The 18530-nt window shown below is 40.5% G+C and overlaps 1 protein-coding gene across 1 annotated transcript in view; it reads right to left on the bottom strand.

Moving 5' to 3' along the window:
- Positions 1-18530, bottom strand: part of LOC133457448 (NACHT, LRR and PYD domains-containing protein 14-like) — a 217193-nt gene that overhangs the window by 80673 nt on the left and 117990 nt on the right. The window lies entirely within an intron of this gene.

Raw genomic sequence — 18530 nt, 5'->3', positions numbered from 1 at the left:
GAGAATAAAAAGTGCCTTGTGATGGTCGGTGACACTCCTGGTACCGAGACTAATCACAGACAAACACTTATTAACCACAGTAAACTGAACAAGAGAAAATATACAAGTTTTACTGAAGAATTTTGAGTTTCTTTGAAGTGGTAACAATCATCTTAATATCCAGAAAACATTTACAATATTTACTGGAACAAACTCTGAGGAACATTTATTGACAGAGTCAAGTTCATTTGTGTTTAGTGTTTCATGAACAAACGCTGCTATTTCCACGGATCTCTTCACTCTCTCTCTTCATCAGTGACGCGGAGAGAAACTTTAAGAACCTGACGAAGCTCCATGGTTTACATGATCTTTGTCTGTTTGGTTTTATGTTTAAAATGGCTTATTTAGTGAATGGGAATGTCATGGGATTCCTGGATGGCAAGGGAAGGGGGTTGGGAGTGGTGTACGTGCTTTGTGTTTTGTTGCTGCTGTTGTTTTTGTTTTGTGTGTTCTGTTTTTTTTTTGTTTTTTTTTTTGGCTCTCTGCATTTGGATCCATTATTTGGGGGGTATGGGGTGGGGGTGGAGTGGGTTGGTGGGAGTGGGAGGGTGTGGGAAGGAAGGGGGAAGAAGCATCTGAGCAGGTGGTGTTTTGTTGTGTTTTGTTCTCTCTCCCTGGACTGTGGGGACGCTATATATATATATATATATATAAATGAAAAATAAATAAAAAGTTGATCACAAAAAAGAACCTGACGAAGCTGAAAACACAACAACAACAAAAGGAAAACTTGGAATGAAACGGAAATATGTAAATAAAAAGAAAACACCGGGGGAGTCACGTGACTCGGTGGGGGAGATGGCTGCTCTGCTGAGCAGCTCCGCCACGGCAGCATAAGACATTTATCCATCAGTACATTAGTAGTAGGCTCCTCCGTACTAGAACTCATTCAGACTTTAGACAAAGTGCTTGAGGAACAATGTTGAAAGAAACTCAACTTCAAATTAAAGGCTACATTTTGATGTACTGTTTTTTATCAATAATATAATAACAATAAAGACTTTTTGACTTAACATGAACTAAATTAATATATGAGAAGTTTGTAGAACGCTGGAATTCAGAAACTATGTACATCTTCATCTTCATCTTCTTCATCATCACGGTCCAGTCAGAGTTTGTCCACACAAACTGGTTCTGCTTGAACCTCTGAGGACCATCAGGACACGTCTCATCCTCTCAGCACAAACACCGTCCTGTTCACTCTCATCATCTACAGCTGGAAAGAAAAAGAAGAAAGAAGAGAGGAGATAAAGGAGTGTTTGCAGAGACTCCCTCCACCAGCTGTCAGTCAGTGATGCAGCACATCCAGGACTTCAGAGTGTTCAGAGCTGCAGTGGAGCAGTCTGTACATCCTGGAAGGCTGTCAGCTGGAATACACATTTATTTCTGGACACATGAGAACAAGCACAACACCGGTCCACAACCAACATCTGGATCATCTGATCCTGAAGCCTGTCATCATCCTCCTCTCACAGCTTTACTGGGGAAAGCAGCCGCTGAGAAGCTGCAGCTTCACTGGAAACATTGGATCTTTGATTTGATATCAGCTGGATTTAGTAGAAAACTGCTGGAAGCAGCAGGACCGACTCCAAGCTCCACTGACCTGAAAGTCTGCAGCTGGTAGTCTGGACTCTCCACCAGGTCAGACAGCTGCTTCACATCTGCATCCTGCAGGTCGTTCCCTCTCAGGTACAGATGTTTGAGATGGGAGGGGTTGGACTTCAGAGCTGAGACCAGAGAAGAACAGCTGATCTTTGACAGACGGCAGTACTGCAAGCTGCACAAAGACACCAGAGAAGAAGAAACCAGAGCAGTCAGAGCGGTCTGCTTAAGGAAGACGTCAATGTGCACGTACCAGGATTAGTTCAACCTGGCTTGACATAGCTGCACCTTCTCATCCTGGATCGTCTTCCTGCAGCGGAATCATCCAGGATGAACTCAGGAGGATATGTCAAGCCTTTCTCACACATCCTGGACTTCTTCTTTCTACTTTCATGCAACAAACCTCCCAACTGTCCCAGAAAAACTACATCAAGATGATCAGTGATGAAACTAATCCAACCGTGGAAAACATTTGAAAAAGCAGCAGAGAAAAGCAGCTGGAGATGACTTTGGAGGTCTGGAATACAATATGTAATCCTGGATCAATCTGGGACCTTTATATTCAGTTGTTTTATTAAAAGACCTTAAGATCAAGATATAATTGACATTTTTCTGAATAGAATACTACTTATAAAAATCACATTTCTGGTATTACCTATTTAAATGTTGGTTCAAATGTATTTTTCTTATTTCCCAGTTAATTCTTGTTTGTTCAGATGTTTTACTACAAGTTCAGACACATCTCTGGTTCTTCACTTGTTCCTGTCTGGCACATTCAAATGTTTAGTTTTCATGTAATAAATCAGAAGATGAAGTTTAAGGAGAAACAAACTGTTGGAGGACTAAAGCAGAGAAGAAGAAACCAGAGCAGTCAGATGGTCAGTGTGGATCAGCAGGAGATCAGCCTGATGTCTGCAGGTTAGTGTCAACACAACTTTCACATCACATTCATCTGAACACACAACTAAAACATGTCTGACCTCAGAGTCTCCAGTCTGCAGTCTGGACTCTCCAGGAAACCACACAGATGTTTCACTCCTGAATCCTGCAGGTAGTTGTCACTCAGGTTCAGATGTTTCAGATGTTTCAGATGGGAGGGGTTGGACTTCAGAGCTGAGACCAGAGAAGAACAGCTGATCTCTGACAGACCGCAGCCCTCCAACCTGAATAAAGAATAAAAGATGTGAGCTGAAGCCACCAGGATGCAGGTTCCAACAGTCCAACAGAACCAGTGAAAAAGAGCTTCATCAATATTCATGACATCATGCTGCTGCTCCAATAAAGACGTAGTGACTTCAGCTCTTCAGCTCTGCAGCTCCACCAGTGGATCCATCCAGACAAACTTATGTTGTGCAGACAAATGATTAATGTTTCCACACAAACAAACATTTCAGGAGGAATTCTGGGACAAATGTCAACTCATTCATTTGTATGAAGGAAAATGAAGCATTTGTTTGAATGTCAGAGACACAAAAACATGATGAACTGATGTCTAATATTTCATGTAGTAAAACTAGTTTCAAGTGTTGAACAAGCAGATGAACAACTTGTTACTGGAACATGTTGTGTTTGAATATCTCCGTCAGTACAAACGTTACAATCTCAGTGTTGTCACAGAAGCAGGGCTGGATACGTTACCATGGAGATCTCTGGTGTGCAGCTAACCTGGTCTGGACCAGAATAACAAGCAGGACTTCTTCCTCCTGCTGCTCCATCTGATCAGTCAGCTGTCTCTCTGATCAATCATTCATTTCATCAACACTTGTTCATCATCTTCTGTGTGTTTGTTTCCTCATTTTCATCATCAACAATTACAGATAAATTACAATTCAGCATCTTCATCATCTTACAGGCTCAATATAGATGAGAACTATAAAGGTGATGGCAGCTTTAGTTTACTTTTCTTACTTCAACACCCATGTATTTATATTTATTTTTTTGTATATATATTTATATTTCCTGTTTCTTATTTTATTTTTTGTTTTTTACATAGTCTTTACATGTGTGCACTTTTATGGACCTGCTGCCTAATCTCATAACATCATTATAACGACAATAAAGGCTTTCTATTCTATTTACACTCTGAAAACCATAAAAAGACATTATTTGTTGCACCTTATGTCTTGCTGTCACCTGGATGAAATGATCTTAACAGACGTATTCAGACATGATAGTAAAAACCTAGAAAAAGATGTTTTCCATGTTCAGAGTTTTATATTTGGTAAACTTGTATTTGCTGAAATGAAATTTAACGGTAGTCAAAGGAAGCCAACGTTGGTTTGACTGATTTCAACCACAGTAAGAAGTTATTCAGTAAATGAGCTCTACAGCTCATATGTTGGACTACTACACATTCAGTCTGTCCACTATTGTCTGTCAGACCCTCTGAGTTTATTAACAGCGCCTGGAGGACATTTTTGAACGTATCAGCTGTTTAAGCTCCTCGTACGTTCCCATTAGAAGCTGTTCTTCACTCAGTGAAACATCAGCAACACTCGTCCTCCATTTCTGAATCAGGACATCTGGGACCGACCTCACGGTCTGCTTAAGGAAGACGTCAACGTGCACGTACCAGGATTAGTTCAACCTGGCTTGACATAGCTGCACCTTCTCATCCTGGATCGTCTTCCTGCAGCGGAATCATCCAGGATGAACTCAGGAGGATATGTCAAGCCTTTCTCACACATCCTGGACTTCTTCTTTCTACTTTCATGCAACAAACCTCCCAACTGTCCCAGAAAAACTACATCAAGATGATCAGTGATGAAACTAATCCAACCGTGGAAAACATTTGAAAAAGCAGCAGAGAAAAGCAGCTGGAGATGACTTTGGAGGTCTGGAATACAATATGTAATCCTGGATCAATCCGGGAACTTTATATTCAGTTGGTCTATTAAAAGACCTTAGGATCAAGATATAGTTGACATTTTACTGAATAGAAGACTAATTACCTATATAAATTTTGAAACAAATGTATTTATTTCCCAGTTAATTCTTGTTTGTTCAGATGTTTTATTCCAAGTTCAGACACATCTCTGGTTGTTCAGTTGTTCCTGTCTTACACATTCAGATATTTAGTTTTCATGTAATAAATCAGAAGAGGAAGTTTGAGGAGAGACAAACTGTTGGAGGACTAAACCAGAGAAGAAGAAACCAGAGCAGTCAGATGGTCAGTGTGGATCAGCAGGAGATCAGCCTGATGTCTGCAGGTTAGTGTCAACACAACTTTCACATCACATTCATCTGAACACACAACTAAAACATGTCTGACCTCAGAGTCTCCAGTCTGCAGTCTGGACTCTCCAGGAAACCACACAGATGCTTCACTACTGAATCCTGCAGGCTGTTGTCACTCAGGTCCAGATGTTTCAGATGGGAGGGGTTGGACTTCAGAGTTGAGACCAGAGAAGAACAGCTGATCTCTGACAGACCACAGCGCTTCAACCTGAATGAAGAATAAAAGATGTGAGCTGAAGCCACCAGGATGCAGGTTCCAACAGTCCAACAGAACCAGTGAAAAAGAGCTTCATCAATATTCATGACATCATGCTGCTGCTCCAATAAAGACGTAGTGACTTCAGCTCTTCAGCTCTGCAGCTCCACCAGTGGATCCATCCATACAAACTCATGTTGTGGAGTTAAATAATTCAAACTTCCACACAAACAAACATGTCAGGAGGAATTCTGGGACAAACGTCAACTCATTCATTTGTTTGAAAGAAAATTAAGCATTTGTTTGAATGTCAGAGACACAAAAACATGATGAACTGATGTCTAATATTTCATGTAGTAAAACAAGTTTCAAGTGTTGAACAAGCAGATGAACAACTTGTTACTGGAACATGTTGTGTTTGAATATCTCAGTCGGTACAAACGTTAGAATCTCAGTGTTGTCACAGAAGCAGGGCTGGATACGTTACCATGGAGATCTCTGGTGTGCAGCTAACCTGGTCTGGACCAGACTAACAAGCAGGACTTCTTCCTCCTGCTGCTCCATCTGATCAGTCAGCTGTCTCTCTGATCAATCATTCATTTCATCAACACTTGTTCATCATCTTCTGTGTGTTTGTTTCCTCATTTTCATCATCAACAATTACAGATAAATTACAATTCAGCATCATCATCATCATCTTACAAGCTCCACATAGATGAGAATTATAAAGGTGATGGCAGCTTTATTTCACTTTTCTTACTTCAACACCCGTGTATTTATATTTAGTTTTTTGTATATATACATTTATATTTCCTGTTTCTTATTTTATTTTTTGTTTTTTACATAGTCTTTACATGTGTGCACTTTTATGGACCTGCTGCCTAATCTCATTATATCATTATAACGACAATAAAGGCTTTCTATTCTATTTACACTCTGAAAACCATAAAAAGACATTATTTGTTGCACCTTATGTCTTGCTGTCACCTGGATGAAATGATCTTAACAGACGTATTCAGACATGATAGTAAAAACCTAGAAAAAGATGTTTTCCATGTTCAGAGTTTAATATTTTGTAAACTTGTATTTGTTGAAATGAAATTTAACGGTAGTCAAAGGAAGCCAAGGTTGGTTTGACTGATTTCAGCCACAGTAAGAAGTTATTCAGTAAATGAGCTCTACAGCTCATATGTTGGACTACTACACATTCAGTCTGTCCACTATTGTCTGTCAGACCCTCTGAGTTTATTAACAGCGTCTGGAGGACATTTTTGAACGTATCAGCTGTTTAAGCTCCTCATACGTTTCCATTAGAAGCTGTTGTTCACTCGGTGAAACATCAGCAACACTCGTCCTCCATTTCTGAATCAGGACATCTGGGACCGACCTCACGGTCTGCTTAAGGAAGACGTCAACGTGCACGTACCAGGATTAGTTCAACCTGGCTTGACATAGCTGCACCTTCTCATCCTGGATCGTCTTCCTGCAGCGGAATCATCCAGGATGAACTCAGGAGGATATGTCAAGCCTTTCTCACACATCCTGGACTTCTTCTTTCTACTTTCATGCAACAAACCTCCCAACTGTCCCAGAAAAACTACATCAAGATGATCAGTGATGAAACTAATCCAACCGTGGAAAACATTTGAAAAAGCAGCAGAGAAAAACAGCTGGAGATGACTTTGGAGGTCTGGAATACAATATGTAATCCTGGATCAATCTGGGACCTTTATATTCAGTTGTTTTATTAAAAGACCTTAAGATCAAGATATAATTGACATTTTTCTGAATAGAATACTACTTATAAAAATCACATTTCTGGTATTACCTATTTAAATGTTGGTTCAAATGTATTTTTCTTATTTCCCAGTTAATTCTTGTTTGTTCAGATGTTTTACTACAAGTTCAGACACATCTCTGGTTCTTCACTTGTTCCTGTCTGGCACATTCAAATGTTTAGTTTTCATGTAATAAATCAGAAGATGAAGTTTAAGGAGAAACAAACTGTTGGAGGACTAAAGCAGAGAAGAAGAAACCAGAGCAGTCAGATGGTCAGTGTGGATCAGCAGGAGATCAGCCTGATGTCTGCAGGTTAGTGTCAACACAACTTTCACATCACATTCATCTGAACACACAACTAAAACATGTCTGACCTCAGAGTCTCCAGTCTGCAGTCTGGACTGTCCAGGAAACCACACAGATGTTTCACTCCTGAATCTTGCAGGATGTTGTAACTCAGGTCCAGATGTTTCAGATGTTTCAGATGGGAGGGGTTGGACTTCAGAGTTGAGACCAGAGAAGACCAGCTGATCTCTGACAGACCGCAGCTCTTCAACCTGAATGAAGAATAACAGATGTGAGCTGAAGCCACCAGGATGCAGGTTCCAACAGTCCAACAGAACCAGTGAAAAAGAGCTTCATCAATATTCATGACATCATGCTGCTGCTCCAATAAAGACGTAGTGACTTCAGCTCTTCAGCTCTGCAGCTCCACCAGTGGATCCATCCATACAAACTCATGTTGTGCAGACAAATGATTGAAGTTTCCACACAAACAAACATGTCAGGAGGAATTCTGGGACAAATGTCAACTCATTCATTTGTATGAAGGAAAATTAAGCATTTGTTTGAATGTCAGAGACACAAAAACATGATGAACTGATGTCTAATATTTCATGTAGTAAAACTAGTTTCAAGTGTTCAACAAGCAGATGAACAACTTGTTACTGGAACATGTTGTGTTTGAATATCTCAGTCGGTACAAACGTTAGTATCTCAGTGTTGTCACAGAAGCAGGGCTGGATACGTTACCATGGAGATCTCTGGTGTGCAGCTAACCTGGTCTGGACCAGACTAACAAGCAGGACTTCTTCCTCCTGCTGCTCCATCTGATCAGTCAGCTGTCTCTCTGATCAATCATTCATTTCATCAACACTTGTTCATCATCTTCTGTGTGTTTGTTTCCTCATTTTCATCATCAACAATTACAGATAAATTAAAATTCAGCATCATCATCATCATCATCTTACAGGCTCCACATAGATGAGAATTATAAAGGTGATGGCAGCTTTATTTCACTTTTCTTACTTCAACACCCATGTATTTATATCTAGTTTTTTTATATATATATTTATATTTCCTGTTTGTTATTTTATTTTTTGTTTTTTTACATAGTCTTTACATGTGTGCACTTTTATGGACCTGCTGCCTAATCTCATTACATCATTATAACGACAATAAAGGCTTTCTATTCTATTTACACTCTGAAAACCATAAAAAGACATTATTTGTTGCACCTTATGTCTTGCTGTCACCTGGATGAAATTATCTTAACAGGCTTATTCAGACATGATAGTAAAAACCTAGAAGAAGATGTTTTCCATGTTCAGAGTTTTATATTTGGTAAGCTTGTATTTGTTGAAATGAAATTTAACGTTAGTCAAAGGAAGCCAACGTTGGTTTGACTGATTTCAGCCACAGTAAGAAGTTATTCAGTAAATGAGCTCTACAGCTCATATGTTGGACTACTACACATTCAGTCTGTCCACTATTGTCTGTCAGACCCTCTGAGTTCATTAACAGCGTCTGGAGGACATTTTTGAACGTATCAGCTGTTTAAGCTCCTCGTACGTTTCCATTAGAAGCTGTTGTTCACTCGGTGAAACATCAGCAACACTCGTCCTCCATTTCTGAATCAGGACATCTGGGACCGACCTCACGGTCTGCTTAAGGAAGACGTCAACGTGCACGTACCAGGATTAGTTCAACCTGGCTTGACATAGCTGCACCTTCTCATCCTGGATCGTCTTCCTGCAGCGGAATCATCCAGGATGAACTCAGGAGGATATGTCAAGCCTTTCTCACACATCCTGGACTTCTTCTTTCTACTTTCATGCAACAAAACTCCCAACTGTTTCAGTAAAACTACATCAAGATGATCAGCGATGAAACTAATCCAACCGTGGAAAACATTTGAAAAAGCAGCAGAGAAAAGCAGCTGGCGATGACTTTGGAGGTCTGGAATACAATATGTAATCCTGGATCAATCTGGAAACTTTATATTCAGTTGTTAAAAATACCTTAAGATCAAGATATAATTGACTTTTTTTTTAATAGAATACTACTTATAAAAATCACATTTCTAGTATTACCTATTTAAATGTTGGTTAATATGTATTTTTCTTATTTCCCAGTTAATTCTTGTTTGTTCAAATGTTTTATTACAAGTTCAGACACATCTCTGGTTGTTCAGTTGTTCCTGTCTGACACATTCAGATGTTTAGTTTTCATGTAATAAATCAGAAGAGGACGTTTAGGGAGAAACAAACTGTTGGACGACTAAAGCAGAGAAGAAGAAACCAGAGCAGTCAGATGGTCAGTGTGGATCAGCAGGAGATCAGTCTGATATCTGCAGGTTAGTGTCAACACAACTTTCACATCACATTCATCTGAACACACAAATAAAACATGTCTGACCTCAGAGTCTCCAGTCTGCAGTCTGGACTCTCCAGGAAACCACACAGATGTTTCACTCCTGAATCCTGCAGCTTGTTGTTACTCAGGTCCAGATGTTTCAGATGGGAGGGGTTAGACTTCAGAGTTGAGACCAGAGAAGAACAGCTGATCTCTGACAGACTGCACAACTCCAACCTGAATAAAGAATAAAAGATGTGAGCTGAAGCCACCAGGATGCAGGTTCCAACAGTCCAACAGAACCAGTGAAAAAGAGCTTCATCAATATTCATGACATCATGCTGCTGCTCCAATAAAGACGTAGTGACTTCAGCTCTTCAGCTCTGCAGCTCCACCAGTGGATCCATCCAGACAAACTCATGTTTTGCAGCCAAATGATTAATGTTTCCACACAAACAAACATGTCAGGAGGAATTCTGGGACAAACGTCAACTCATTCATTTGTATGAAGGAAAATGAAGCATTTGTTTGAATGTCAGAGACACAAAAACATGATGAACTGATGTCCAATATTTCATGAAGTAAAACTAGTTTCAAGTGTTGAACAAGCAGATGAACAACTTGTTACAGGAACATGTTGTGTTTGAATATCTCAGTTGGTACAAACGTTAGAATCTCAGTGTTGTCACAGAAGCAGGGCTGGATACGTTACCATGGTGATCTCTGGTGTGCAGCTAACCTGGTCTGGACCAGAATAACAAGCAGGACTTCTTCCTCCTGCTGCTCCATCTGATCAGTCAGCTGTCTCTCTGATCAATCAATCATTTCATCATCTTCTGTGTGTTTGTTTCCTCATTTTCATCATCAACAATTACAGATAAATTAAAATTTATCATCATCATCATCATCTTACAGGCTCCACATAGATGAGAATTATAAAAGGTGATGGCAGCTTTATTTGACTTTTCTTACTTCAACACATGTGTATTTATATTTATTTTTTTGTATATATATTTATATTTCCTGTTTCTTATTTTATTTTTTGTTTTTCACATAGTTTTACATGTGTGCACTTTTATGGACCTGCTGCCTAATCTCATTATATCATTATAACGACAATGAAGGCTTTCTATTCTATTCTATTTACACTCTGAAAACCATAAAAGGACATTATTTGTTGCACCTTATGTCTTGCTGTCACCGGGATGAAATGATCTTAACAGACGTATTCAGACATGATAGTAAAAACCTAGAAAAAGATGTTTTCCATGTTCAGAGTTTTATGTTTGGTAAACTTGTATTTGTTGAAATGAAATTTAACGGTAGTCAAAGGAAGCCAACGTTGGTTTGACTGATTTCAGCCACAGTAAGAAGTTATTCAGTAAATGAGCTCTACAGCTCATATGTTGGACTACTACACATTCAGTCTGTCCACTATTGTCTGTCAGACCCTCTGAGTTTATTAACAGCGTCTGGAGGACATTTTTGAACGTATCAGCTGTTTAAGCTCCTCGTACGTTCCCATTAGAAGCTGTTGTTCACTCGGTGAAACATCAACAACACTCGTCCTCCATTTCTGAATCAGGACATCTGGGACCGACCTCACGGTCTGCTTAAGGAAGACGTCAACGTGCACGTACCAGGATTAGTTTAACCTGGCTTGACATAGCTGCACCTTCTCATCCTGGATCGTCTTCCTGCAGGGGAATCATCCAGGATGAACTCAGGAGGATATGTCAAGCCTTTCTCACACATCCGGGACTTCTTCTTTCTACTTTCATGCAACAAACCTCCCAACTGTCCCAGAAAAACTACATCAAGATGATCAGCGATGAAACTAATCTAACCGTGGAAAACATTTGAAAAAGCAGCAGAGAAAAGCAGCTAGAGATGACTTTGGAGGTCTGGAATACAATATGTAATCCTGGATCAATCTGGGAATTTTATATTCAGTTGGTTTCTTAAAAGACTTTAGGATCAAGATATAATTGACATTTTACTGAATAGAACATTAATTATAAATATTAAATTTCTACTATTACCTATTTAAATTTTGGAACAAATTTATTTTTCTTATTTCTCAGTTAATTCTTGTTTGTTCAGATGTTTTATTACAAGTTCAGACACATCTCTGGTTGTTCAGTTGTTCCTGTCTGACACATTCAGATGTTTAGTTTTCATGTAATAAATCAGAAGAGGAAGTTTAAGGAGAAACAAACTGTTGGAGGACTAAAGCAGAGAAGAAGAAACCAGAGCAGTCAGATGGTCAGTGTGGATCAGCAGGAGATCAGCCTGATGTCTGCAGGTTAGTGTCAACACAACTTTCACATCACATTCATCTGAACACACAATTAAAACATGTCTGACCTCAGAGTCTCCAGTCTGCAGTCTGGACTCTCCAGGAAACCACACAGATGTTTCACTCCTGAATCCTGCAGCTTGTTCCAGCTCAGGTCCAGATGTTTCAGATGTTTCAGATGGGAGGGGTTGGACTTCAGAGTTGAGACCAGAGAAGAACAGCTGATCTGTGACAAACTGCAGTTCTTCAACCTGAATAAAGAATAAAAGATGTGAGCTGAAGCCACCAGGATGCAGGTTCCAACAGTCCAACAGAACCAGTGAAAAAGAGCTTCATCAATATTCATGACATCATGCTGCTGCTCCAATAAAGACGTAGTGACTTCAGCTCTTCAGCTCTGCAGCTCCACCAGTGGATCCATCCAGACAAACTCATGTTGTGCAGACAAATGATTAATGTTTCCACACAAACAAACATGTCTGGAGGAATTCTGGGACAAACGTCAACTCATTCATTTATATGAAGGAAAATGAAGCATTTATTTGAATGGCAGATACACAAAAACATGATGAACTGATGTCCAATATTTCATGTAGTAAAACTAGTTTCAAGTGTTGAACAAGCAGATGAACAACTTGTTACTGGAACATGTTGTGTTTGAATATCTCAGTCGGTACAAACGTTAGTATCTCAGTGTTGTCACAGAAGCAGGGCTGGATACGTTACCATGGAGATCTCTGGTGTGCAGCTAACCTGGTCTGGACCAGAATAACAAGCAGGACTTCTTCCTCCTGCTGCTCCATCTGATCAGTCAGCTGTCTCTCTGATCAATCAATCATTTCATCAACACTTGTTCATCATCTTCTGTGTGTTTGTTTCCTCATTTTCATCATCAACATTTACAGATAAATTACAATTCAGCATCATCATCATCATCATCTTACAGGCTCCACCCAGATGAGAATTATAAAGGTGATGGCAGCTTTAATTCACTTTTCTTACTTCAACATATGTGTATTTATATTTATTTTTTTGTATATATATTTATATTTCCTGTTTCTTATTTTATTTTTTGTTTTTTACATAGTCTTTACATGTGTGCACTTTTATGGACCTGCTGCCTAATCTCATAACATCATTATAACGACAATAAAGGCTTTCTATTCTATTCTATTTACACTCTGAAAACCATAAAAAGACATTATTTGTTGCACCTTATGTCTTGCTGTCACCGGGATGAAATGATCTTAACAGGCTTATTCAGACATGATAGTAAAAACCTAAAAAAAGATGTTTTCCATGTTCAGAGACTTATATGTGGTAAACTTTTTTTTTGTTGAAATTAAATTTAACGGTAGTCAAAGGAAGCCAACGTTGGTTTGACTGATTTCAGCCACAGTAAGAAGTTATTCAGTAAATGAGCTCTACAGCTCATATGTTGGACTACTACACATTCAGTCTGTCCACTATTGTCTGTCAGACCCTCTGAGTTCATTAACAGCGTCTGGAGGACATTTTTGAACGTATCAGCTGTTTAAGCTCCTCGTACGTTTCCATTAGAAGCTGTTGTTCACTCGGTGAAACATCAGCAACACTCGTCCTCCATTTCTGAATCAGGACATCTGGGACCGACCTCACGGTCTGCTTAAGGAAGACGTCAACGTGCACGTACCAGGATTAGTTCAACCTGGCTTGACATAGCTGCACCTTCTCATCCTGGATCGTCTTCCTGCAGCGGAATCCTCCAGGATGAACTCAGGAGGATATGTCAAGCCTTTCTCACACATCCTGGACTTCTTCTTTCTACTTTCATGCAACAAACCTCCCAACTGTCCCAGAAAAACTACATCAAGATGATCAGTGATGAAACTAATCCAACCGTGGAAAACATTTGAAAAAGCAGCAGAGAAAAGCAGCTGGAGATGACTTTGGAGGTCTGGAATACAATATGTAATCTTGGATCAATCTGGGAACTTTATATTCAGTTGGTTTCTTAAAAGACCTTAGGATCAGGATATAATTGACATTTTACTGAATAGAACACTAATTACCTATTTAAATTTTGGAACAAATGTATTTTTCCTATTTCCCACTTAATTCTTGTTTGTTCAGATGTTTTATTCCAAGTTCAGACACATCTCTGGTTCTTCAGTTGTTCCTGTCTGACACATTCAGATGTTTAATTATTATGTCAAGAATCAGAAGAGGAACTGTTGGAGGACTAAAGCAGAGAAGAAGAAACCAGAGCAGTCAGATGGTCAGTGTGGATCAGCAGGAGATCAGCCTGATGTCTGCAGGTTAGTGTCAACACAACTTTCACATCAGATTCATCTGAACACACAACTAAAACATGTCTGACCTCAGAGTCTCCAGTCTGCACTCTGGACTGTCCAGGAAACCACACAGCTGCTTCACATCTGAATCCTGCAGCTTGTTCTTACTCAGGTCCAGTTGTTCCAGATCAGAGGGGTTGGATTCCAGAACTGAGACCAGAGAAGAACAGCTGATCTCTGACAAACTGCAGCGCTCCGACCTGATCAAAGAATAAAACACAGATAAAACTCTAGATCAGTGTTTGGTCCACATCAGATCAGAGGGCAGTAGGGTGGTGTGGTGGGAACACTGGAGCTTCACAGTCACAAGGTTCCTGGTTTAAATCCCAGCTCGGTTCTTCCCTCATGTTCACTCAGAAACACCTCCATCAGGGTTCTTGATGCTTCCACATTAAACGCAGGACTGAGATACTTCGTTTCTTTGATTAGATTATAATTTTCAATGTCGGCCAACACTGTACTATATTTACGTTCAGGAACGTGGTCACAAAGTATTCTAGAATAGTGGTGAGTACTCTGATTACTATCGCTGGGATCATGGAGACCCTGTATGGAGTTGGGAATGCAGGACTGGACTTTACCTGGTTCTGTTGCTGCCATCAAATTCAACATGTAGCAATGTTTGGTATTTTTATCAGAATTATTATGATTAGCATATTCTGTTAATGATGAATGAAACACAAATGATAGACGCATCACAATCAAACAGAAGCAAATTTACTGAGAATAAGAGGTTCTGGTAAACATACAGGACCTGCATCATCCCACTGATGGTAATAAGAGTACTGAATACTATTTTGAGAATTATCTTTAAAATATTCTTGAAAGTAAACAAAGTATTTTGTTGTTCAGATTGACAAACTACACAGTACTGGGTCAGCTGATTATACGTCTTACTTTTAGCTCAGCAGAGTCATAGATGTGACTTATTTTACAGTCTTTGGAGCATCTTCATGAAGGAAACCAGTTTGGTCTTGTTAGTTGTGTGATGTGATATATGACATAACGATGCTGAAGATCTTCTGCTTCATGATCTGGTGTCGACTGTCTGAGTGAGCAGCGGCAGGAAGAGCTGGTGGTGGTTTCACTGGATGAGAACTTTATCTACTTATTACAGATAACAATTATTTTAATGGAATAAAGGGGGGAGAACGTCTACTGTAAGAGATACAGCGGTACCGACAAACCCCAACCTCACACCCACTGTCTCGCCTGCAGCTTGTGCAAAATTCCGCAGCAAGAATTCTGACCCGCTCAAATAGGAGGTCACACATAACCCCTATTCTCAAAGCTCTTCATTGGCTGCCAGTTTCCTCTAGGGTCAATTTTAAAATTCTGGTTTTAACTTTCAGAGCTTTGCATGGTCAGGCTCCATCTTACATCAGCAATCTGATCCAGCCCTACACCCCAGCTCGGGCTCTGAGGTCTGTGGATCAGAATCTGCTGATGGTTCCTCGTACTCGCTTCCGGACCAGAGGAGACCGATCCTTCCAGGCCGTTGCTCCCAGGCTTTGGAACGCTCTTCCACTCTCTCTGCGTTCCATGGAGTCTGTTGACTCCTTCAAAAGGCAACTAAAGACCTTTTTATTTGTGCAGGCTTTTGCCTAATTGTCTTGGGGCTGTTATGATCGTAAATTTGTTGTCTTGGCCTTTTAATATCAAATTTGTATGTATCTCTTAACTGTTATTTTAACTGTGAAGCGCTCTGTGACCATGGTCTGTGAAGGGCGCTGTACAAATAAAGTTTACTTACTTACTTACTTACTTACTACAGCGGGTCCATGAAGGAACCTTCTGGAGGGAGATGAAGAGTTTCCTGCCTCTCTCCCTGCCAGCTGATCACCCTCATCATCCTCACCTCTTCCTGTTCCTATTTAAACACGACTCCAGCTCTCACTCTCTGCCAGATTGGGTTTGTGGTCTCCCTGCAGATACCGGTCTCCAGCAGTTCTCCTGTGACTGCTATGCTGGACCGGATCTGTGTCCTTGGACCTGGTTTTAAGGCCCAGCATTGATCGGTACCTCTATCTGAGCTTATCTGCCTTTCTTCGGTTCTGACCCTGGCCTGCTGTTCCTGGATCTGTCTTCTGCATCACAACCGAACTGCAGACCCTCCTGGCCTCTGGACCGGTGGCCCGTCCCTGCATGGTCACCATCTCACCTCTCCTGATCCCCTCTGATTCATATTTGGGTCAATAATTATTTAGATGAGGACTCTTTACGCCTGGTCAGCTGTCACTTCAGCCCTGTCCGCTCAAACCTTAAAACAGTTAGTTAGTTTACCGTCAGCCAAAAGCCGTCTTCCTTCAGACATGTGTGGTCTCTGACTGTGTTCAGCGTGGGAGGAGGTCTGTCTCTGCCAGACTTGGTTTCATAGATGATTTTAAAGATGAACATGTAACTCAGTTTTAAACTTTTAGAGTCAGAAAAGCATCATATGGCCCTTTAAAAGCGATGAACCCAGAAGTGACATCTCCCTGAGTGAGCAGGAACACACATGTATGATGGTGAGTGAGGTTCAGACGATAAACACCTGAAACTCCTTCACCTGGACTGACGGTGTCTTCTCTGTTTGAGGAGACCCAAATCAATTTAACCGACCTGAGAGTCTGCAGCTGGTAGTCTGGACTCTCCACCAGGTCAGACAGCTGCTCCACATCTGAATCCTGCAGCTTGTAGTTGAATCTCAGGTCCAGATGTTTCAGACGGGAGGGCTTGGACTTCAGAGCTGAGACCAGAGAAGAACAGCTGATCTCTGACAGACCGCAGCACTGCAAGCTGCCCAAAGACACCAGAGAAGAAGAAACCAGAGCAGTCAGATGGTCAGTGTGGATCAGCAGGAGATCAGCCTGATGTCTGCAGGTTAGTGTCAACACAACTTTCACATCACATTCATCTGAACACACAACTAAAACATGTCTGACCTCAGAGTCTCCAGTCTGCAGTCTGGACTCTCCAGGAAACCACACAGATGTTTCACTGCTGAATCCTGCAGCTTGTTCCCGCTCAGTTCCAGATGTTTCAGATGTTTCAGATGGGAGGGGTTGGACTTCAGAGCAGAGCCCAGAGAAGAACAGCTGATCTCTGACAAACTGCAGTCCTCCAACCTGAACAGAAAGTAAAACATGTTGAAGTCTCATCAGAGATGTGTTTATTCAAATATCAACTTTGTCATCAGGTCCATGTGGGTCACCACTGTATCTGGACTTTATAAAACAGGTTTTACAGTTTTGTTACATCTTTGATGTCGGTTCCTGGTTGTTCCTCTGACATGTTCACCTTTACTGAACATCCTGAGGTTCTCTGGTCGAAGTCTGACACTAGATTAAGATGAAAACACTAACATACACACCAATCTTTTTGATTAGTGTTCATGTTAAAATATTGTTCAAAGCAGCAGTTTAGAGATCAGAAGCTGATATAGCAACAATTATCAACACCACAATGGATCTGTGGAGAGCAGCTGGACTTTTATATCATGTGTCCAGTTTTATATCATTTATGCAGGATTCCTGAGGTTTTTATCATAATGATCTTTTTTATGTTAAAAAGAGTTAAAATTATGTTTTCTGAGAGCAGAAGGATAAGACATTAAAATATTTTATTTTTTAGTAATGTGTCCTTTATAATTTGACTTAAGTTGCAAACACCTAATAATTCTGTTAAAACTTACTTTTACTCTACTCTCTTACTTTTAGTTAAAGATAAGAATGATTGATTAAAGTTACTAAGATGTTACTTCCATCTACGTAACATCAATCGCCTCCGCCCTTCCCTTACCCCCCACACTGCCGCCATCCTTGTTCACAGCCTTGTCATTTCCCGCTTGGACTATCGCAACTCTCTCCTCTTCGGCCTCCCCCACCGATCCCTCCATAAACTCCAACTGGTCCAGAATTCAGCTGCCCGCATCATAACTCGGACCCGCTCTATCCATCACATCACTCCTGTCCTCCAACAGCTCCACTGGCTCCTGGTTCAGTTCTGCATCCAATTCAAGGTTATCCTGTTTACATTCAAGGCCATCCATAACCTCGCCCCCCACATATCTGTCTGATCTCCTCCATGTCCACACTGCCTCCCGAGCCCTAAGATCCTCCTCCTCCACACAACTATCTGTCCCCTCCGCCCGCCTCACCACCATGGGGAGCAGAGCATTCAGCCGCTCTGCTCCTCCTCTCTGGAACTCATTACCCTCCCAACTCAGAAACATTGATTCATTCCTTCTTTTCAAATCACAATTCAAAACTCAACTGTTCAAGACTGCCTACCTCATTTAATGTTCATGTCTTCTTTATTTCTTATCTCTGCTGTTTTTAAATTTTTTTTTTTTTTAATGTGTTCTGCTGGTTTTATTTTTTAACGTGTTGTGTACGGCGACTTTGAGTGCCAAGGAACGTGCCTTTAAAAA

Source organism: Cololabis saira, chromosome 12 (assembly GCF_033807715.1).
Source record: "Cololabis saira isolate AMF1-May2022 chromosome 12, fColSai1.1, whole genome shotgun sequence".
NCBI lineage: Eukaryota > Metazoa > Chordata > Actinopteri > Beloniformes > Belonidae > Cololabis > Cololabis saira.
Note: the sequence above shows the minus strand (reverse complement) of the source record. Positions and strands in the feature narration are given on the sequence as shown.